The 23,281-nt window shown below is 54.8% G+C and overlaps 1 protein-coding gene across 3 annotated transcripts in view; it reads left to right on the top strand.

Moving 5' to 3' along the window:
- The first annotated feature begins 19,977 nt into the window (after nucleotides 1–19,977).
- CACNA1I (calcium voltage-gated channel subunit alpha1 I) overlaps nucleotides 19,978–23,281 on the top strand; it is a 120,904-nt gene continuing 117,600 nt past the window's right edge. For all 3 annotated transcript variants that reach the window (XM_043439850.1, XM_043439849.1, XM_043439848.1), the window contains exon 1: nucleotides 19,978–20,342. The gene's annotated coding sequence lies outside the window, so the exon portion shown is untranslated. The remainder of the gene's footprint in view (nucleotides 20,343–23,281) is intronic.

The following is a 23,281-nucleotide window of genomic DNA, read 5'->3' as shown; positions in this document are numbered from 1 at the left end:
CTGGGTAACCTTGATGAAGTCATTTCCCTCCTTGGCCTCAGTTTCTCCATCTGTGAACTGGGGATAACACTATAGGCCTCTTTTAAGGATCGCCCTGGGGATTCAGTGATTTAATGTACAGGATATCAGAGAGCAGGGTCTGCTCTCTGGATGCAGTTCCAGGGTACCCGATGAAGCCGTGGTCTGGACCCCTCCCCACGATGAACCGAGGTGTCTCTTGCCCTGGAATTCTAGCTTCTGCTGCATCCCTGAACCAAAATAATGGCATGAGTGACCTTGAAGTCCTGTGTATGCTCAGGTCTTCAGTTGGAGCCACTCTTACACTAATACACTAAGCCTTTGACTTTATGCTGTTCCTTTCTTGCAAGGGAGATGTGGATGCCTAAAAAATGCTGGAGGGATCTTTCTATCCCCAGTGTATCTGAAAACAGGGAGGGTAAAGAGAAGGAACTTTGGGAAGGGAAAAGAGAGCTGGTGAAAGAAGCCGGAAGGGATGATTACATGAAAGAAGCTGTATCTCCTTTTGCCTCTGTTACTAGGAAGCTCAGATTGAATGGCATTACTACTGTAATACAGGAATAAATGTAACTGAGTGCATTATTATGTTACCATATTATTCAACTGTACTAAGTGTCAATTTCAGCTTTCTAATCTATCTAGTTCACTCTTGTTCCCTAAATGATTTCTAATCATTTATTTCACTTCCTAAGAAATCCTCTTTAGAAATAGCTGAGAGTATACATGATTTTGATAAATAAATCATGACAACAGAGGGAGAAAGAATGAGCATGGGCTGTTCTGTGCAGACCTTTCAGCCTCTGAACTTGTGGGTGACTGTGGCCTTATTTTAAGTGCTGGAAGGGGAAGACAGGGAGTGGGGGGCAGGGAACAGTGGCTGTAAAATGTGTCTGATGATTGACTTTGTGTTCTTAATGCTAAGCGGTTAAGTTTGCAACCCTGCAAGAACAAGGGTGGGGCTCAAGCATCTGGTCTCAGAGGGGCCAGATATTGAACAAGATGGGGGTCAGTTCTCAGGAGAGGCCAGGAAGTGTGCATCAACTCCCACACCAATCCTGACGGCTCAGTGCTGGAGTTTACAGCAGTGCCCCAACCTTGATCGCTGGGTGGGGTCAGAAAATGGGTTCTGGCTGATGGTGTGTTGGTGGAGGAAATGACACCACCCTGGGCCTGGCCTGGCTCTTGAAAGCACCCCTTGCAATCTCCAGCTCATTTTTTCTTCCTTTTTTCCTTTTTTTGGCTGCACTGCATAGCATGTGGGATCTTAATTCCCTAACCAGGGGTCGAACCTGCGCCCCCTGCATTGGAAGCTTGCAGTCTTAACCACTGGATCACCAGGGAAGTCCTTCCAGCTCATGTTCCTTGCTGCCACGACCTTTGTACAATATACTATGGATGGCAGAGGACAGTCCGGTAGAACTGTGACACTGATAAGAAATAAACTATTGTTGTTACAGTTTTTTATAACTCTGAGATTCAGAATCAATTTGTTTCCATAGCACAGCCTACCACATTCTGACTAATACATCTCCCAGTTCCCCTCCTGAGAGTCCCCAGGAGCCCCCAAGAGGTCAGGCCGGGGCTCCGGGATGACCTATGTCATCTATGCACAGAGGCAGAATGAGAAGGAGCAGGCTTTGTCATGGCTTCAGGGTCCTGTGTCTGCTCAGTGGTGAAACTCCCATCCCCGAAGGCTCAGGCTTCAAGCGTGCAGAGGACCGAGAGGCCTGGAGCTAGGGCTTGAGGCCTGTGGGTGTGCTGAGACCTCGACCAGGTCTCTGGGGCTTCCTCAAGCTCAGAGGAGGAAACCCCAGGGTCCTGAGATGGCTGACAGGGGGGCTTAGAGAGGAGCCAGGGTCAGAGGCTGGGGCAGGGTTATTCCACTCCTGTATGTCCTTGCTGGCAGCCCAGGAGAGGCTCCAGCCAACATGTGAAAAGAGAAGGTGTGAAATGTCTGAAGCTCTTCACCGCACACAGGTGGAGCTGAGGGCACAGGTGATGGGGGCTTATCTGGACCCCAGAGCCCCGAACTGGGTGTATCCTGAGAGGCTGCCTCCCAGTCAGGACCCTGGGACCAGGAGTCAGGATGTGGTCAGAGGAGAATCCCAGGATCTCCCAGGAGGACGCAGAGTTAGAAATTGGCGCCAAAAATTCCTCCAAGGAGGCTGAGTGCCGAAGAATGGATGCTTTTGAATTGCGGTGCTGGAGAAGACTCTTGAGAGTCCCTTGGGCTGCATGGAGATCAAACCATCAACCCTGAATATTCATCGGAAGGACTGATGCTGAAGCTGAAGCTCCAATACTTTGGCCACCTGATGCGAAGAGCTGACTCTTTGGAAAAGACCCTGATGCTGGGAAGACTGAAGGCAGGAGAAGGGGGAGACAGAGGATGAGATGGTTGGATGGCATCACCGACTCAATGGACATGAGTGTGAACAAACTCTGGGAGATGGTGAAGGACAGGGAAGCCTATTGTGCTGCAGTCCATGGGGTCGAAAAGAGTCAGATACAACTTAGCAACTGAGCAACAATGACTCCACCAAGGACCCCCCAGGAAGGGTCAGTTTATTCCATCCCAACCCCACTGGCCCGACCCAGCCAACACTCCCCAAGGGTCTGCTTTTGCTCGTCCTGTGCTGGGCTTTGGAGACACAGAGAAGAATTGCTCTGACTCCACCACCTCAAGGAGCCTGGTGGGGAAGACGGTGACAGTGCCCTTTGACCTGGTGTGATTAGGGCTGGCAGGCCTGAGGAAGGGGGGAAAGGAAGGAGGAAGCATCTCAGAGTCCTTGTTCCTTGAGGGCAGGACTAGCTATTTGTGGATCCCTGTGCAAAATAAAGGTGTGGTGCCTCTTGTTCAAAAATATTTGAGACGGTGAACTGAGAGCCGAGCCTTTAACCAAGCATGAGGCCCTTGGGGGTGGGGGTGGGGAGCCCAGTGAGACTGCCCTCGTCTGGAAGGGTTTTTCAGCTTGGGACTTTTCTAAGGCACCCCTCACCCCTCCCACTGCAGCACAAGAACCAGCTGACCTGGTTTAGGTCAGTTTCCTCATCTGTAAGATGAAAAAAAAAAAAATGACACCACCTTCTAGGGTTGTGAGGATTCAGGAGAGTGTAAAGCCTCGAGGTGGGGTGGGGCAGTAATGGATCCACAGGTGATCCACCCCGCGATTTTCAAATTTCCATCACACACCTCCCGCCGCACCCGCCCGTGTTCACTCCACAGCACTAACCACTGTCTGACCACCAGGTATTTTACTTCCACTTCTTACTCTTATTCGTTGTCTGTGTTCTCAAACATGATGTGAGGGCCACAGGGCTTCTATAGAGCCTTTTTTCCTTCTGTGTCTTTTGACTGAAACCGTTAGTCCATTTACATTTAAATTAATTATTAAATGTAATAGGAATGCACTTATTGCCATTTTGTTAATTGTCTGTGGTTGTTTTTCTTGTTCTCTGTTCCTTCCTTCTTGCTCTCTTTCCTTATGATCTGATGACTTTCTTTAGTGTTATGTTCATCTTCCTTTCTGTTTATCTTTGTGTATCTGTTATGGATTTTTGGTTTGTGTTTACCATGAGGTTTTATATAACAACCTATGTACCTAGCAGTCTAAATTGATGGTTGCTTAAGTTTGCGTGCCTTCTAAAAGCACTAAATTTTTACTACCCCCCTACTACACAGTGAGGTGTGTTTTTGATATAATATTTTATATCTTTTTATTTTGTGTATCCCTTAACTCACTGTGGCACTTCCATGGTGGCTCAGATGGTAAAGCGTCTGCCTGCAATGCGGGAGACCCAGGTTCAATCCCTGGGTTGGGAGGATCCCCTGGAGAAGGAAATGGGCAACCCATTCCAGTACTCTTGCCTGAAAAATTCCATGGACAGAGGAGCCTGGTGGGCTACAGTCCATGGGGTCGCAAAGAGTCAGACACGACTGAGCGACTTCACACTCACTCACACTGACTAACTCATTGTAGATTTTCTGCTTTTATCTTTGACCTTCATATTAGCTGTATAAGTGGTTGCTCTACTGCCTTTACTATTTATTTGCCTTTATCGTGAGGTTTTTCTCTTTCATAATTTTGTATTCCTACTTATGGCCTTTTCCCCTTTTCCTTTTAAAGGAATCCTACTTATGGTCTTTTCCTCTTTTTCCTTTTAAAGGAATCCCTTTAACATTTTTTGTAAGGTTGGCTTATGGTGATGAATTCCTTTAGCTTTTGCTTGTTTGGGAAACTCTTTATATCTTCTTCTTGCCAGTAGCCACAGACCCTTGAGTGGTGCCTGGAAGATGTTTGTTGAATGAATGAATGAGTGTCAAGTCATTTGTTAGGTAAAAAATACGTACTGAGCACCTACTGTGTACCAGGGACTGTCTGAGGTTTCCTTATGAGTGAGGTTTGGGGCAGAAGTGAGGGAGGGGAGCAGAGTGAGTGTGGATGCCAGACGGTAGAGGGGCCGGTGGGGTGCAGATGGTGGCCACAGACTCAGGGACAGGGAGATGGGGCTGGGGGGAACGGGCTGGGGGGAGAAGCTTGGTCGGGGGGAGGGAGCATTCACTAGTTGTGTGGCTGTCACCTGTCACGGGGCGCGCACTCCTCAGCACGCAGTCTGTTTCCTGCAGGGTGGCCTTCAGCCTTGAGTCAGCCACTGGTGCCTACACTGCAGCGTCTGTGCTGGAGGTCCTGAGTCTGGAGTTGCCAGGAAGGGAGGCAAAGCCCAGCCTGAGGACAGTGTCACTTGTAGCTTCATTCTGGGAGGGCGTCCCGGGTGATCGCCCCTTGTGGGGGTTCTGACTTGGAGGACACTGGCAGGAAATGTCCCCAGCTGTTCTTGCTCAGTCGCTCAGTTGTGTCCAACTGTTTGTGACCCCGTGGACTGCAGCACATCAGGCCTCCCTGTCCTTCACCCTCTCTTAGGATTTGCTCAAACTCATGTCCATTGAGTCAGGAATACCATCCAACCACCTCATCGTCTGTTGTCCCCTTCTCCTCCTGCCCTCAGTCTTTCCCAGCATCAGGGTCTTTTCCAATGAGTCGACTCTTCCCATCAGGTGGCCAAAGTATTGGAGCTTCAGCTTCAGCATCAGTCCTTCCAATGAACAGTCAGGGTTGATTTCCTTTAGGATTGACTGGTTTGGTCTCCTTGCCAAGGGACTCTCAAGAATCTTCTCCAGCACTGCAGTTCAAAAGCATCAATTCTTTGTCCGCAGAAGGTCCTGGTAGTTCCCCTCAACTCCTCTCCTGAGAAACGGATCAAAGGAGGCTGGTGAGTCCACTGGTCCTTGGTCAAGCCGTCTCGGGCTATGTGGCTTCTGTGTGAACTCCAGCCTCTCTTTAGGGCCCAGACTCATGTCTCCAAGGGCTCCTGGCATGTCCTCTGCTCTCGTATGCTGCACGGGCCTCTCAGCCTCAACCTGTCCCTAAGGGAGCTTGCTTTTCTCCCCAAACCTGCTTCTCCTCTCCTCTGTCTCACTCCAGCCAGAAACTGGGGTGCCAGTCTCCCCTGGTCCTTTGCTCCACCTGAGAGGAGTCACTCGTCCTGTCCATTCAAGTTTCTAAATCACCTCAGACTCTGCTTTCTCTCCACCCTCAGGACCATGCCCCCAGGGTCATCAGGCCCTAGGGATGACTTATCTGCCCCCCAGGCTTGTGCCTGCAGATGCTTCCTTGGGGTGGGAGTTGCTGGGAGGCCTGCCTGGGGAGTGGGCAGCTTCTGCCTGTCCAGCTGTGGCCTTAAGGGTGGCTGTTGCCTACCCTGCTGGCCCCAGGGTTGGCAACACACCCTCTCCCCCCTTACAGACCTTTTGTGCCTGGGGATCCATGGCTTAGGCTTCTACACCGACAGGCTCACAAGACCCCTTGGTTCTGGGGGTGGGGCGCTAGGCTGTGTCACCACCCCAGGTCTGGTCCCAGCATCTTCCCTTCTTCTGCTTCTGCCTTCCTCTCTTCTCTTCCAGATGACCTCCTCCTGTGTCCTCCCAGGCCTGGTCACTGGCTCCCATCCCTTCCCTTTCCCTCATGCTCCCAGGTGGAGGAAGCAGAACATGATGGTTAAGAGTATGACTCTGCAGTCAGATGCCTGGGTTCAAATTTTAGCTCCACCAAGGCTGTGTGACCTTAGGCAAATTATTTAAACTCTCTGTGCTTTAGTGGCCCCATCATAAACTGTGCTTAACAATAATGTCAACCCTGTAAGTTGTCATAAGGATTAAATGAACACATTCTAAGTTACTTAGGAACCTAGCTGTTATGTTTTTTGGTGCCTATCCATTTATAGAGTGCTTTCCCAGTTAACCTCTGGCCCTCACACCTAATCTATTTGATAAACGAGGAAACTGAGGTTCCTACCTACTCGATGCAGTGGAGAGCCTGGACTCGGAGGTCAGACCTGGGTGTGAGTTTAAGTCAGGTCATTTCCTGTGTGTCTCTGTGAGATGCCTTCTTCTGAGCCTGTTTCCTGATCTTTAGAGTCAGGATTATAAGCCTTACTTTGTAAGAACCCACTACTTTCCAGGTATGTGAACTTTAGCCAGGTTACTTGATTTTCAGTGCCTTAGTCTCCTCATCTGTAAAATGGGAGTGATAATCTGAGCACCTACCTCACAGGGCTGATGTGAAGGTTAAATGAGGTAATATGTGAAAGTGCTTAGAATAGTGCCTAACTCACAATAGAGACTGTATAAATACTAGCTATTATTATAAGTTGATGGAATTTGCACATGGGCACAAGATTTCCCAAACCCAAACATTTCCAAGAGGTTCATCCCTGGAGTGTCAACATCCTTGGATTAGATATCCCCTGGGATTCCTTGTCAGAGATGTGTGAGTGGGTGTTGGAGACCCCTGTGGAGGTAGAACATGTGAGCTGGGGCTTCCAGCCAGAAAGAGCAATTCTGAGTTCTGGATATGTTTCTTACCTACCTGGTGGTCTTGGGTGAGTCATCTCCTCTCCTCGGAGCCTCGGTTTCCTTTTTTGCAAAACACAGATGGTAATATTGGGAGGTAAAGGTTAAATCGGACGCAGTGCCTGATAAGAGAAGACCCTCAAGAAATGATCGCAGTGATTAAGATGCCCCAGCACAAAGCAGGCAGTCCACAACCAACTTTCTGCTGTGTGTGTGAGCTCTGTGGCTTTTATTTCTTTAAAATAGTGAGATTATTTATTATTTTTTTTAAAAGCAGATTTTAAAAAATTTATGTATTTATTTTGGCTGACTGGGTCTTCATTGCTGCATAGGCTTTTCTCTAGTTGCGGCAAGCAGGGGCTACTTTCTAGTTGTGGTGTGTGGGCTTCTCATTGCGGTGGCTTCTCTTGTTTTGGAGCACAGGCTTTAGGGCTCCCAGGCTCTGGAGTACAAGCTCAATAGTTGTGGCACATGGTTTTAGTTGCGCCGTGACATGTGGGATCTTCCTGGATCAGGAATCCAACCCATGTCTCCTGCATGGGCAGGTGGATTCTTTACCACTGAGCCACTAGGGAAGCCTTGAGCTTACTTTCTCTTTCTGGCTGCACTGGGTCTTCCTTGCTGCTCGAGGGTTTTCTTTAGTTGTGGCGAGAGGGGGGCTACTCTCTAGTTTTGGTGTGTGGACTTAGTTGCCCTGTGGCATGTTGAATCTTCCTGGACCAGGGACTGAACTTGTGACCCCTGCACTGGCAGGCAGATTCTTAACCATTGGATCACCAGGGAAGTCCACTGTGTCTTTTAAAATATGGGGTTTCCCCAGTACTCCTTACTTCCTCCACCAGCTGCCTCCCTACCCGCTGCTAGCACCCTGCTTATCCCAAAGTCCAAGTCTGATGGAGGGATTCCCTGCAGGGAAAGTGGGGGCACACACAGTCCCAGAGGAAAAGAGGACCATGGCCTCTCTTTCTCCCCTCCCTGAAACAGGGAGGAAATCCTCCTTCCCTCTTGGGAACTATTGAGCATCCCCTCAGACTCCAACTCAAAGCTCCTCAGAGACCTGAATGAATTAAAGATGTAATTAAATTAGGAATCCTTCATTATTCGAAGGCTGGGATTCTCTGGCAGGTGGGGTGATGGTGGAGAAGGGGCAGGGCCATTTTTCTGCAGAGGCTGTTAGATTCTCTCCTGGGGGCGTGTGTGGCCAGGCTGGGGCCCAGAGACCTGGGAGACAGAGCCAGCTCCCTCCCCACCTGCTCCCACTCAGAAGGACCTCCCCACAGTCTTGGGCAGCTTCAGGCTGCCCACTGTCTCCCTGGCCAGCCTTGCACCAAGGCCCTTCCTCTCTCAGCTGCAGTTTTCTCATCTGCAAAATGACACAAAGCAGGGAGGGAGGATTCTGTTAAACTGCTTTTCAGGTTGCTTTAGGCAGTAAATTTCCATCTAAGAACTTGGGAGACCTCTTCCTTCGAATGCCTGCAACACTCTCCTTCTAGAGGAGTCAATTTGCACCCTTCCTCCTCAATCCTAGGGTATTTAGTTAAGCATATCTTTGGCTCAGCTCACTCATTTAAAAGGAAGGGAAACCCAGGAAATGGATATGACAGGTTCTCTGCTGGCTACCGGGGATACTGAGTGTGGTATTTCCTGCCCTGCCATGTCCAGAGGAGGAGACAGAGAAGCTGGGCTTGGAAGGAGAAAAGGGGGAGGGAAGGCACTCCAGGTTGGGGTGGGGGGAGGGTCACAGCATGTGTAAAGACCTCAGAGGCAGGAGACAGCAGAGGGAGGAGGTGAGTGTAAGTGGAGCACTGGGAGGGCAGGTGTGCACCGGGGAACAAGGCTCCAGAGCCTGGCGTGTGATGGAGAAGGGGAGGGCTAGCACTCTGCTACATTCCCAGAGGAAAACAAAAATTTTCAAAACTGTCAGAAATGTGATGGAGCTGTCAGGAGTACATGAAACAGCCACGTACCCTGGGAAACGGAAGTCAAGGTTCTGTTTGTTCCATGACAGTGTGAAAACTCACAACCTTTTCATCAAGATGGGTAAGAAAAACACAGGAACACTAAAAGCGTTTTGGTTCAAGTCTGCTGAGGACGTTACTCTCAGCCCGCCCGGTTTCCGCCCTCCGGCCTGGATTCGTTTGTGCGTGTCAACACTCGCCCAGATCCGCAGACATCTCTCTCTGCTCTGGTTTCTCGACTTGTCAGCCATCTTCGCTGTGGTGTGCTTGGTCAGTGTGGTCCTTTGAAAACGATGTCAAAGGAGAAATTGCTCTCCTTGAAAATCTTTGGGAGTCATCTCTCTTACAATCCCTGTCCTCTGTCTCCGTCTCTCGCTTCCTTCCTGCCACCCTCCTCCCCCAACCCTGCTGAACTGCTGGGAGAGGTGTGGGTGGGAATGGACACTGTCCAGGCTGGGGAGAGGCCATTGAGAGGTTCAGCACCACGGACAGCGACACCGCCTCCGAGCTCCAGGAAGTCATTCTGCAGGCTGAAGCCTGAGCGGGTTGAGGGCTTTGCTGCTGGCTCAATGGTAAAGAATCCACCTGCCAATGCAGAAGACACTGGTTCGATCCCTGACCTGGGATGATCCCACATGCTGCGGGGCAACTAACCCTGTGCGCCCCAGCTACTGAGCCTGTGCTCTAGAGTCTGGGAGCAGCAACTACTGAGCTTGTGTGCGGCAGCTACGAAGCCTCTGCACCCAGAGCCCGTGTTCCACAACAAGAGAGGCCACCGCAGTGAGAAGCCAGCACACCACAACTAGAGAGTAGCTCCCACTCTCCACAACTGGAGAAAAGCCCGAACAGCAACGAAGACCCAGCACAGCCAAAAATGAATACATAAAATGACTTAAAGAAAAAATGAAAAGACTGGTTGCATGTCCTTGAGTGCCAACTCAGGCAGTTGGGGTGCAGGTGGCTGGGTTGAGGGTGATGATGTCAGAGACGCTCCCTGTGGGTCCAGAGATGCTTTTTCCACTGGAATTCTCTTTTATTTTTTCAAGACCCTCAATCACCACCCCCACCCCCAGTTCCATTTCTTCCTCCTTCTGCAGGACTTCACTTATGCTCTGTCCCCCCACACCCCCAGGTTCCATGCTCCCTTCTCCAGGCCCCAGGCTGCCTGTCCACAGGAACTCAGCTCACCTCCTCAGGCCCACACCCCTGTCTCATGTGGGAGATCCTGGCCTGGCTGTCACAAGAGGCTCTGGTGAGGCTCAGTTACTTGCGTGCTGTGTGACCTTCGGCAAGTGTCAACCCCTCCGGCCTGACCTCCTGGCATCCGAAGGGGGCAGTTTGGACCATGTTATTTCTTAGCTTGGAGCCAAATCTCATGGTCAACTCCTGGCAGTCAATACACTGGTGGGGAGAGCTGTAGGCAAGGGCAGGATGTGTGCTGTTGGCCTCAGGAGGCCATAGGCAGGGCTCTGTGCGCTTGGGGGAGGGAGAGGCAGGGACTCTGAGTGTGTGTGTGTGTGTGTGCGCGCTGGGGAGGGGAGGCGAGGGCGGGAGGAAGAACGCAGAGGAGCTGCTGGACCAGAACAGAAGAACCCCTTAGCCTGTATATTTAGCTCATCGAGGTATATAAACAGAAACCTGGAGCCAACCCAACGCTCCCCCCGAGTGTGAGTCATCTGTGCTTCTGCAGCTAAAGTTAGGCTCCAACCACAGGCTCCCTCCCCCTCTTTCCCTTCTTCACTCTCTGTCCCTTACTGCCTCCTTATCTTTTCCTCCCATCTTTCCCCTCTCCTCTCCTCTCTTTCTCCCTAAACCTCTCTCCTCTTGGATGCTCTGATCTCCTCCCGCCCTTCCCTGATCTGCCCATTCCCTCACTCTCTCCCCTCCCTCGATTTTTCCACCTTCCTCCTCTTTCTCATCCCTTTCCCTCTGTCTCTCTGACACTTAACTCTGTCTTTCTGCCTTCACGAGTGCATCTGAGAAAGGGTATTTTTTGCTCTTCTGTTTGTGTGAACCTAATAACAGTAACGCTCAAGTGGCTGTGTGTACTTGAGAGGGAGTGTGAATGTATCTGTGTGAATTTGTGTCTTGCTGTGAGGATGTATTCAATAAAAATTCTGTCTGGGTGTATATGTGGGGCTGTCTGTGGTGTTTGTGGGTCTGTGTACACACAGGAGTGAGGGGATTGTGTGTCTCTGTGTGTTTCTTCTCCTTTGAGGGGTGCAGCTCTATGCCCTGGAAGGGAAAGCAGTGGAGAGCCCCTCCCCAGTTTTACACAGAGGCTTGGGGTGCATGGAGATTGCCAGATGCCCTAAAGACTGGGAGCAGGGTGGTCACAGGCTCTAGACTATCTAGACAGTGGACCCAGGCTGGAGCTTTTTGGCTCTGTCACTTTCTGCTGTGTGACCTTGAGTCAGTCTATTGGCCTCTCTGGTCCTTGCTTCTGCATCTGCCAGAGGAACATGATCCCTGTTCATCTTACAAGGCTGGAGGTGGGGAGCAAGGGAATTCATGGGTGTGGAGTTGGTGAGGACACGCTGGTCACCAGAACACCTGAGGCCCGTCCATCAGGTGTGCGCTTTTCTGCTTCAATGGGTTGGCTCATGTTGCTTCCCCAACTGTGTGGCTATAATTTGATGTTCAAACAGAATTGGAGGCTGGGTCCTCCCACTGGAAGTATCCCCCATCTTAATCTGTGGATTGCTACTCTCACCTTCAAGGTGCATCTTGAAAGCCACTCTCTGCAGGAAGCCTCCCAGATCTCCACCAAGGGTGTGTATCTGCGTCCTCCGTCCCCGCTGTGAGCCCTCTAACACCCCCACCATGGTCTGTGTCTCTGCCCTTGATGGAGGGATCCCCAGAAGCATTTTATGAAAGGAGATATGTGTGTCCTGGGAATGGTGGAAGAGAATGGAAGATGAGAGGTGGATGGGAGGGGCAGAGATAAAGTGGGGCAGCTTGAGCCCCAGGCTCTGCTCAGCCAGAGGGAGAAGTAGGAGTCTGGGCCTTCAGCTGGGCAGGTGGGCCCAGATGTCAGGGGCCATTTGCATCAGGGATCAAGGAACCTGCTGAGAAAGCATCAGGCCTCTGCCGGGCAGTGCCCCCTCCCGTCTGGCCGCCATGCAGCAGCCAGGGTGACATTTCTTTAAAAATATTAATTTATTTGGCTGCTTCAGGTCCTAGTTGCAGGGAGTGGGATCTTTGCATCGTGAGAGATCCTTTGTTGTAGACTCTCTAGTTGTGGTGTGTGGGCCTAGTTTCTCCGCGGTGTGTGGGATCTTAGTTCCCTGACCAGGGATCAAACCCGTGTCCCCTGCATCGTGAGATTGATTCTTAATCACTGGACCACCAGGGAAGTCTCTAGGGAGATCTTTTAGGATCTGAGTCAGATCACTACCTCACTTAAAATGACCCCTCCGTCCTTACTGTCCATCTTGCTTTATTTTTCTTTGCCTAGAAAATTCAATGGACGGGGGAGCCTGGCAGACTACAGTCCATGGGGTCACAAAGAGTCAGAAACTACTGATCAACTCAGCACAACAAATGATGTGTAGGCTGATCATATCTGGTGTACTATGCTTCCCTGGTAGCTCAGCTGGTAAAGAATCTGCCTGCAATGCAGGAGACTCTGGTTTGATTCCTGGGTCGGGAAGATCCCCTGGAGAAGGGATGGGCTACCACTCCAGTATTCTTGGGCTTCCCTGGTGGCTCAGATAGTAGAGAATCCACCTGTAATGTGGGAGTGCTGGGTTTGATCCCTGGGTTTTGAAGAATCCCCTGGAGGAGGGAGTAGCAGTCCACAGGGTCTCAGAGTCAGACGCAGCTGAGCGCCTAAGCACACATATATGTCACATTTTTAGTAACAGTAGGGGTGGTGTTAGTTGCTCAGTCGTGTCCAGCTCTTGGCGATCCCACAGACTGTAGCCCGCCAGGCTCCTCTGTCCATGGGATTCTCCAGACAAGAACACTGGAGTGGACTGCATTCCCTTCTCCAGAGGACCTTCCTCACCCAGGGATCGAACCTGGGTCTCCTGCGTTGCAGGCAGATTCTTTACCGTTTGAGCTACAGGGTATATTTTCTGACTTGCTCACTACAATATATGATCCAAGAGGGGGCAAGGACTTCATTTTGTTCATTGCTGTGCCCCCAGGGCCTAGAAATGTGCCTGGCACATAGTTGGGGCTCAGAGAGGAGCTGATGAACAGACAGAGCAGCCCTGTCATGCTCTCCTGTGTGATAATCATTCATTCATTCATTCAGCCATTCATTCTTGCTGCCACCTGCTCTATGCCAAGCTGTGCCCTTCTTTGTAGCGGTCCTGGTCTGACAGGGCAGGACAGAGTGCTAGGCCATCAAGATGGGGAGGGGGTAAGGAGGGAGGGACCTCTGACTCACATGGTGTGATGCGAAGAGGAGGCTGAGCGGGGCTTGAAGGTGCAAAGGCACTCTCTAGGTGGAGACATTTGATCGTGGTTTTTCATCTCCTCCCCCCAACTCCCAAGACCAAGGCCGAACAGAGGGCAGGACAGGGATTACTCTCTGAAGCCCAGAGTAGGCATGGGTACAGACCTGGCCCCAGAGCTGGGGCACTGGGCTTCATGATTCTTCCCAGGGCCAAGGGTTGGGGTGGGGGATGGGAGTGAGTGGGGGTTGAGGGGTGTGGAGTAGGTTTCAGTTTTAACAAAGATCAGAACCTTAAAAGAAAGGAGAAATTTCAGCCATCCTGGGTGGCCGAGGAGATGGTCCCTGGAAGGCCCATCCTGAGTCAGCAGGGGTCCCGAGGTTGCAGGGCAGGGCGAGGAGGCCCCAGGCCAACCTGGAACCGCCTCTCCTGCCCAGGACCCCACTCCCACTCAGACAGCCCCCAGCCGTCTCTCCTGGAGGGTGGCATTGAAGGTAGCTTCCCAGAGGCCTGACTGCAGGGGTGCCAGCCTTTGTCCAGCCGAGGATAAAGGGAAGAGTGGCCTGCTCTATTATTCTGTCTCCAAACAGCAGGCAGGGCAGAGGGAAAAAGGCAGCAAGAGCGTGCGTGTGGGGGAGACTTACACACAGGATGAAGACAGGGAGCGGGCCCCCCTGAGTTAGGGAGAGGGGGAAATGCTGGGGGGAGAGGGGGACGTGACAAAGCGGGGGTGGAAGAGAAAGATGGGCAGAGCCAGAGAAGGGACAAGACAGAGAGACAGCTGAAGAGGAAGGGAGCTGGAAGAGAGGAGCAGGAAAAAGGAGAAAGATGGAGAGACGGAGACAGAGAGACAGCAACAGACAGACAGAGGGACAGAGAGACTGAGACAGAGAGACAGAGGGACAGAGACAGACAGAGACAGAGAGACAGAGGGACAGAGACAGAGACAGAGGGACAGACAGAGGGACAGAGACAGAGGGACAGAGGGACTGAGACAGAGAGACAGAGGGACAGAGACAGACAGAGACAGAGGGACAGAGACAGAGAGACAGAGGGACAGAGACAGAGACAGAGGGACAGACAGAGGGACAGAGACAGAGACAGAGGGACAGAGACAGAGACAGAGGGACAGACAGAGGGACAGAGACAGAGAGACAGAGACAGAGGCAGAGAGACAGAGACAGAGGGACAGAGACAGAGAGACAGAGGGACAGAGACAGAGACAGAGAGACAGAGGGACAGGGACAGAGACAGAGAGACAGAGAGACAGAGGGACAGAGACAGACAGAGACAGAGAGACAGAAGGACAGAGACAGAGACAGACAGCAGAAACTGCTTTCCCTGGTTCCTCCTTCACTCTCCCCTCCGGCTCCCCCATGCCTCCTGTCTCTCCCTCCAGCCCTCTCTCCCCACATCCTTCATCTCCTCCTCTCCTCTCTCTCCTGGGCCGTCTCTCCCGCACTGTGCCCGTCTCACTCCCATCCTAGCGCCTGTCTTGCTGGGGGCTCTGCTGGGGGAGATGTCGGGCACCACCACCCGCCTGGGGAACGGCCAGAAACCAGAGCCCTCCTTCCTCAGTTTCCCCAAGTCCTGTCCCTCTGCCTCCAGCACATCCCTTGAGTCTGCTTCCATCCCTCCGGTCAGCAACACAGCCCAGGCTCGGTAGGCCTCTGGGCCCCGGTCCTGCCCTCTGCAATGGGCTCTCACAAGGTACCCAGGCCCAGGCTTCACCACAAACCTGAGGTTGCCACTCGCGACTCACCCCCCACCCCCGGGCCTGGCATGCAAGGCCGTTTGTTCCCAAGACAAGCTCTGCTCCTTCAGAGCCCCAGGCCTTTTCTCCTGCTCTTACCCTTCCCGGGATGACCTCTCCCGCCGCCCACCAACCCTCCAGACTGTCACAGGGCTCTCTGCAACGGGAAGACCCGTCAAAGTCTGCCTTGACCCTCCACACCAGAAAAGATGGTTTCCTCGTGGGGGGCCCCTTCTCCACTGTGCCTAACCCGGGGTGTCAGGCCGTCCCCCTGCTGGGCTGGTTTCATTGGTCTCTGTACCTCCAACACCTGACACGTGGTAGATGGTCCCTAAGTGTCACTGAATGACTCCCTGGAGTGATTGTCCCGTGCCACATCTTCTCATGACCTCAATTTCCTCATCAGTAACGTGGATGTGGAAATGACAGCTCAGAGTGCTGGCATTCAGGACCGCATGGAGCAAACAGAGAGCACCTACTGTCTGCTGAGTTACACATGCTGGATGTTGAGGCTCCAAGAGGATGGTGTGCTCACGGTCAAGCACCAGTCGGATGTGGCGGGGGGCGGGGGGTGGCTTCTGGTGTCCGGTCTGGGGGTCTGGGTAGTCCTCCCTGCGGTTCTCTTCTCTGACATTCACCTGGGAATAAAGGTGCTGGTGCTCCTAGCCCCCTGGTCCCCACCCCCACCCCTGCCCTTTGCAGACCCCTGGGGCATCAAGTCACCCTGTCCATCTGCACTCAAGCTAGATTCTTCAAGCCCCACCCAGGAAGCTTCTAGGGCATCAGAGGCTTCTTTTGGGTGTGAGTCAGGGGCTTCCCACCAGGCAGGAATCTGGGGGTCCTGAGATCTGTCTCCTCCCCCTCTGCCCATCTCCAGCCTTCTTCCTGGGCAGGCAGGTAGGGTGTGTGTCTCTATGCTCTCTCTGTCTCTCTCACACACACACTACTCACTCTAGCACAGAATCCTGTTTCTGCCGCTCATTAGCTGGGTGACCCTGGGCAATTTACTTAATTTCTCTGGATCCCGGCTCTCCCATCTGTAAAATGAGCTTCCTGACCCCTCTCACTGAGGACTGCTGTCAGGTTAAGTGGGCTAATGGAGGAGAAGGACACCTGTCTGGGGAAGGGGGCTGCAGTGACTCTGGAGGGTTGCCAGCATCCTCCTGGGCCCCTCTGGCTCTGACCTTTGCTTCCATCAGCTTAGTCGAATTGGGGGATGGACTGGCTGACCTGCCCAGGGCTGGCCTCGTGCACATCAGCTCCAAGGGGAATCCAGCCCCACAGTGAAAACCCCACTCTCACAAGGCCTGTGTGCATCTAGCAACTTTCCCCGGGGCTTGTGGGGAGAGGGGACTGGCATATCCAAGTCCTCCTGTCTGGGAGCTCTTCCCTGGGGGCTCCCCCTCGCTGTGACTCCACCTCCTCATCTCCTCTCTTCTGCCATTGCCTTCTGCTCTTTCCCCTCTGAAACTTCCGGTTCTTCTCTCCTGACCGATCCAGCCACGATCCTCCAGACTGGGCTCTGGGTCCACCTTGGCCTCTCTGAGTCCATCAAACGCCTGCTCCTGAGAGGCCCAGCATTTGGCCCTCCTCCCCTCTGAAACTAACTCTAAATCTCCTCCCTGTTTCATACACAGTCAGCATTTCTGGACCTTTCCATCTAGTCACATTCTGCAGCCCTGGCACAGGCCTGGTACCCAATAGATGCTTAATAAAATCTCTTGGAATGTTGAAGTTTGTTTTCTGCCACTGATTTTCTAGCTGCTCCCATGGTGGGCTGCTCCCAGGGCCTGGTTCTTAGGCATCCAGTGAGCTGGACTGAGAGCAGTTCTTCTCCAGGCCCTGGGGGGGAATGCCCTCGAAGGGTGCGGGGTGGCCAATGTGAGGGTATCACAGGCCATCCCCTCCCTGCCCTAGTGGATGGGGTAACTCTGCCTGTTTGGAACCCTGAAACCTTGACTCTTAAGAGTTTCTGAGTCTTGGAATCCAGGAGCCTAGTGAAGAGTTCAGACTCTGGCCTCCTGAATTCAAATTATTAGCTGTGTGACCTTGAGCAAGTTACTTAACTTTTCTCTGCCAGTGGTTCCTCATCTGTAACACAGTAGTGACGATTTACAAGACTGCGGAAAGGATTCAATGCGTTAATATTTGTCAAGGGCTTAGACCAGGGCCTGGTGCACAGAAATGCTCTGTGAGTGTTTGAGAAATAAATCAATGTGGATTCTGAGGAAATTGGAATCTGTGTACTCCCAGGATCTTTAGGCCTGGGAGGGACCCGTCTCATGTCCTTGGGCAGGAATTTGACCCCAGCTTCCTTTAGTCCCAGCTTGCTTATCCCCACTGACAGATGCTCCCTACTCTTGCAGCCATAACAATTGCTAGAAAGTTCTCCTCAGGGATGGAGAGGAGTCTGGGCTTCTCTTCTCAGCAGCTGCTGGAGTGTGAGGACCCAACAAGGCCTGGACTTTGTCCTGGGGAAGGGGATAGTGAACCTGGTCCAGCTGTCAGGTGGGTGCACAAGGGGACTCCAGGCCAGGGCCCAGCTCACTTACCTCCTGGCAGGGGCCTGGGAGGCCCCTGCTCCCAGGGCAGGGCAGGGTCTAATGAGTGTGTGTGGCTGCTGCAGCCTTCTGCAAATACCAGGCGCAATATAAATAGCAATAATGAATAAATGAAGCTCCTGCAGCCAGCGAGGCCCTCCAGGAGGAACTGGCACAGCCCTGCTTCTTGTGGAGATCTGGAGTTGCAACCCCATCCCCCAGCAGGTTTGAGGGTCACCTCTCATTCACTGCTTCCATGACCTTTACTCTACGTGCGCCCTTTATGTCCACAGAACCCATCCCGATGCTGAGCGGTGGGGTGGGCAGAGGGTGAAGGAATGCACCATGAAGGTTTTTGCTGAAGCAGAAAGCATTTAGGTTGGACACAAAGCAGGACTTCCTGCCAGCGTGGACGCTTGAAGGAGGCTGGGGCGGGGGTGTTAATCCTGTTGGGATAGGGAGGGGACTGGGATCATGGAAGAGGGCAAATGTCTCCTTCAAACTGAAAAAGAACCGTGAAATGATCAGAGCTGCTCAGAGAACAAAGGAGCTGTCCCAGGAGGTGGTGAGATCAACGTCACCTCAGGTATGCAAGCAGGAGCTGGGCCCTCACTTTGGGAGACTGTAACGGAAAAGCCCCAGTCCTGAGAACTCACCATCTGCTGGCTTCTCAGGGTCCAGCCTGTGAACTTAATGAAAATGTTGCCAGAGGAGACTGGAGAGAAAGCGAGCAGTAGCTGGCATCTTCTCCCTGCCTCGCTGTCTGATCTCTTTCACTCTCCTAAGCCCAGGGCTGTCCAGCTGGGCACTCAGACAGTCAGGGCATGGAGCGCCACCTCCTTCCTACCTCCAAGTCTTTGCACATGTCCCTTTTCCCTCTTCGATGCCAGTTCTCCACCCACCTCGTCTCCTCTTATCTCAATCCTGCACGTGCCTTTGAGGTCCCGTGCAAGCCTTTGGCCCTGGATGAGGTCTTCCCCGAGACGTCTGATCTGCAGCCCACTCTGTTCTGAAATAAACCCATCCCGCCCGCGGACGCCTTCTGGCCTGCTCAGTCCATGCCTGTGAGACACCACCGCCCAGGCTGCTGTGTGCTTACATGACCTTGCGCTGGTGATGAAGGTTTGTCTGGTTTTCCTGGACAGATGAAAAGGTAAGGAGCGATGAATGTTTGTTGAGCACCTACTAGGTGCCAGGCACGGAGCTAAACCCTTTTTAGACTTCTCATTTTGCAGAGCATGAACTTAAATTCTTTTATGTGGAATCTGTGTGTTCCTTTCACGGAAGAGGAACCTGAGGCCCAGAGACTTCAGGGGGCTTCCCAAGGTCCTCTGACAGGAAGGGGCTGAGCTGGGATCAAGCTTGAAGGCATCCTCTTCCAACTCTCTGTCCATTTGGCAGACCAAGTGGTTCCAAGGGAGGTCTCAGTATCCCTTCACCACAGCCCCAGCTCAGCAGGGTGTCCCCACTCCCCTAGCCTCCAAGGAGATGAAGTGGGGGTGGGAGAGCTGAGCAGAGGTTCTGACCCCTCTGGGTCCTGTGGCCCTGGCTTCCCTGGAGGGAAGTGGTGAGGCTGGGGCATTTGCAGCTGGAGTGAGGCTTCCGTTCCACCTGAGAGCCCTCTTGGAAGCCTTCCTGGAGGAGGTGGCTTTTCAGCCAGGCCTTGAAGAGTGGGAAGAAGCTGGGTGTGGGTGAGAGGAGGGGAGGCTGCCTGTGCTGTGGAGTGAACCTTTGGAGTTGAGTTCTAAGCCGGGCTCCACCTTGGAGAAGCTGGTGGTCTTAGACGGGCAGCCCCTCACCGGGGCAGCAAGGACCCTCTCCCCACCTCTCACAGCAGGTCGGTTAGAATCCGGACAGTAATGTGGCCAACCAGGCACCGGGTCAATAATGGGGTCCCTCCCTTTTTAATGCATGACGCAGCCCCCTTGTGGAGGGGATAGGACCCTCCCCTAGGCACGACCCTGAATGTTGAGGAGGTGGCCTCAAGGCTAGAGGGGGCTTCCTGTCCTCTTGGGAGAAGAGGGGGCTCACCAGCCGCCGCCGTCAGTCTGTCTGTCGCCTCCACGCCTCCCCCCTCCAGCGTCCCGCGCCTGCAGCTTTCCCCGAAGACATTTGGTGTCAGTATAAGGACGGCTTTGCCTCGCACGCGGCGCGGCTCGGTCTCGCCGCCGCCGCACGTCCCCGCACCGCCGGGCGCTCGGGCTCCTCCGCAGCCCCCGCCGCGCAGACCCCGCGCCTGAAGCCCGGGGCCGGAGGCGCGAGCCCAGCCGAGCCGGGCGAGGAACGCGGCCCCAACCCTGCGCCCCCGCCCCGGGCGGTCGCCCGCGCGGGCTCCTCTCCGGGCATTTGCCCGCCGCACGGTCCCCGCAGCGCCCCCGCCCCGGGCCCGGGCCCCTGCCCGGGAGCGCCGCGCTCCCGCCCGCCCGCCGCGCGCTCCAACTCCGGCTCGGTCCGCGGCTCGGTCCGCGGCTCGTCCGCGCTGCCGGCTTCTCGCCTCCCGCCGGAGCCGCGCAACACTCCCGCCAGCCCGCCGCCTCCCCGCGCCATGGCCCGGGCCCCCGGGCCCGCCGCCCACCGCCCGCCGCCCCGAGCGTCCCAGGGGCTCAGCTGATCCTGAACTGGTGGGGGGCGCCTGGCGGGGCTGCGGGTCCCCCTCGATTTCCGGCTTCGGGGGACGCGTCGCCCCCGCGGCTCTAACGTGGACGACCCTCCCCCCCCCCCCCGCCCCTACCTCCGCGGCCCGGCCAAGTCCATGCCAAGGTAGGTGGGGGTGGGGTTGGAGGTGGTGGTCGGGGAATGGGAAGCAAGGGAGGGCTCCGCTCCGCTGCCAATTTCTTGGCGCGTCGTGTTCTTTATTGGGGCGTTTATTTATTTCTGGGGACCGGTCTCCCCACCCGCGCGTGCCCATCAGGTCGGCCCCCCACCCCGTGCCCTGGGGGTAGGTGCCTTGGGAGGAAGGACGGGAAACTTTGACCGGTTCCTTCTCCAAGGCCACGAAAGTTCTCTCCGTGCCAATGCTGAAGCCGGCTGAGCCAGCGCTGCAGAAATTTATTCAACAAGTCAGGCTGCCGGTCTGGGGTTGAGGGGGGTGGGGTGCCCAGGCTGTCTGTCCGTCTATCCCGCTGTCCCTCCGCGGCTGCGGCTCTGCGGCCGGCGGGACCGGAGCTCGTGCCCGTGTCCAGGGGGCTGAGCTGGGAGTGTTGGCGGAGGCAGGGCGGCCGCAGGGGGATTGAATGGGGGGAATCCCAGGCAGCGTTTAACTTTCCTCGAGGCCGGGGTGGGAGCCGGCCGGCCCCCTCCCTGGTCAGCACCCCGAGGGTGCCCAGAGCCTTGCTGTGGGAAGCGGGCGGGGATCGGAGCTGGGACTCTAGGGGGTAAAAGGAAACCTCAGTAGGTTGGGGCTGGTTATATAATGAATGTTTATGATGACTGGGTTTAATTGTGTGCTGGGTGGTGTGTGTGTAGGATGTGGGGCGGGGGCAGGAGGCCTTGGCAGGGGTGGGCAGGCCTCTGGGGGGAGGGCATGATGCCTGGCTGGAGGGGGCTCTTAGTTGGGCCCAGGCGGATGCATCAGTCAGCTGCTCTGCTTCTTTCTTTCTTTCCCTTAGGGGTCCTGGGGGCTCTTGAGTCGTGAATGAGGTTGGCCTCTGGAGACACACCAGAGCTGTATTCTGGCCCTGGGAGTCTGTGGTCTGGGGCCAGGTGTGTGCATGTGTGTGTGTGTGTGTGTGTGTGTGTGTGTGTGAGCGAGAGAGAGAAAGCGAGAAGAAGCTTGCTTGCGTCTGCTGTGGGGTGTGATCAGGTCTGACATGTCGACACGCCGTGTGACGGCGTCCTAGGGGCTGGGGTGCTCAGGATGGCCTGACCAGGGAGCTGGTCTGTCCTGCTGTCTCTTGCCGCCTAGGGGACTCAGCCAGCAGGTACTGGCCCTGTCTCCAGCCAGGGTGCTGTGCAGATGGTGCTGTGGGTCCGTGGGCCGGGGCCCGCGGGAAGGGGTCTGGCTGAGGAGCTGGGCTGCTTGCCAGCTCCTCAGGCCCTGTCCATGCTGGCAGACCACCACTCAGATCAGTGTCTCCCCTCAGCCCCCAGAACTGGCCCTGGAAACTTGTCCACCCTTCAGGACAAACTTTCTGTTCAGGCTCCAGGCCCTCTGGCCTGGGATGGGGACTGGGTTGGGGCATCTGGAGATCTCCCTGTCCCCTTCCCTCCTCCAGCATCCGTGCTGAGCCCAGAGGGGGAGGACCCAGGGGTGACAGGGCAGGTGGCACTGAGCTGGGACGATTCTGGGGCTGCAGTCTGGGGGAGGAAAAGGGAAGAGCCCCATCCCGAGGGAGTGCTAAGTTGGCTGGTGCCAAACTCACCTCGCCCCCCAACACTGCCACCCCCCGGGGGCCTGGGTACCACTCCAGGACCTCTGGGCTCCCTGCCTGGCTGCTCAGAGCTGCCCAAGGCTGCCTCTGGAGCTCCGTGGGGGGCAGCTTGGGGGAGGGGCAGCCAGCCTGGCTGAAGGTCTCTCCCAGTTGCTTTGATGGAGGTCTTCCACCCCCTTTCCCTCCACCTCCGTTCCAGGCGCTTCCAAGAGGGCATCTTCTAGGCCCACCAGGGGGCACCACGCAGCAATTCTCTGTGCCCTGATTCCCCTTGACCTTGGGTGGGGAGGTGGGGGCGGAGGTAGCTGCCAGAACCACCCCCCTCTCCTCTCCCTCGTGCTGGCTCCAGACAAGCCTGCCCCTCTCAAGCCCCGCAGCCAAGCTGGGAGCAGTTTCAGGGACTGGCGTGTGACCGCAGCCTCCCAGGGGTCCTGGACCCAGATCCACATCCCGAACCCGCAGCAGGGGGTGGGGGGGAGTCGCCTCCGACTCTCCTCCCCCTGTCCCCCTCCACTGCCATCTCTGACCCCCTCACCCTGTGCCCCAAGTGGGGCTCCCCGGGAAAGTCTGCGTCTGGGCCCTCTCTGTCCCTCCCCCACCCTCGAGGGGCTCCCGCCCCGGCAGCTTCTGAAGGCCACAAGGTAACAACGGGCTCTCCTGAGGCTCCTTGGTTCCTGCCTGTCTCCTGGGCCGCCTTGTTCACCGGATGCCCAGTCAGTGCGCTCAGAACTGTCTGGAAAGACAGGCTGCCCGGCTGGGTGGGGGCGGCAGGGGGTGCATCGCTCTTCTCCCTTCTCCTCCATCCCCTCTCCTCTTATGGCTCCCCGCTTCCTTTCTGTCCACCCTTCCCCTTGTTCCTTTCTGACCTCTCCTCGCCCTCTGGTTCTTTTCTGCAGAGCCTTTTCTTCCCACAAGTCCCCAGGAGGTGCTCTTGGCTAGTGACCTCAGTCCTTCTTGCCCGCGGGAGTCCGGCATGTGGCTCTGCTGGAGGCCCAGCGTGTGGTCTGTGGGCCCATGCTCCGTCATCTGTGGATCTCTGTGAATGTGTGAGTGTGTGGGTCTGCGAGCCTTTAGGTCTGTGGGACTGTGGGTGTAAAGTGTCTGCGAGCCGGTGAATGTGTGGGTTCATGGGTCTGTGTGTCCGCACGTTCGTGGATCTGTGGATCCTCATATCCAGGAAGATGTGGGCTGAGTCTCTCCCCCTCATGGCTGCCAGTCTACGGAGGGAAGAAAACAAATCTGATTTCCTGGATTCCCTTCTCTCTTTTGGGTTTGATAAGCACCTACTATGTGCCAAACCCGGATATGGGCACTGGAGGGATGTAGCAG

Source organism: Cervus canadensis, chromosome 21, assembly GCF_019320065.1.
Source record: "Cervus canadensis isolate Bull #8, Minnesota chromosome 21, ASM1932006v1, whole genome shotgun sequence".
In the NCBI taxonomy this organism is placed as follows: domain Eukaryota; kingdom Metazoa; phylum Chordata; class Mammalia; order Artiodactyla; family Cervidae; genus Cervus; species Cervus canadensis.
The sequence above is the reverse complement of the archived record's forward strand: the minus strand, read 5'-3'. Positions and strand labels throughout refer to the sequence as shown.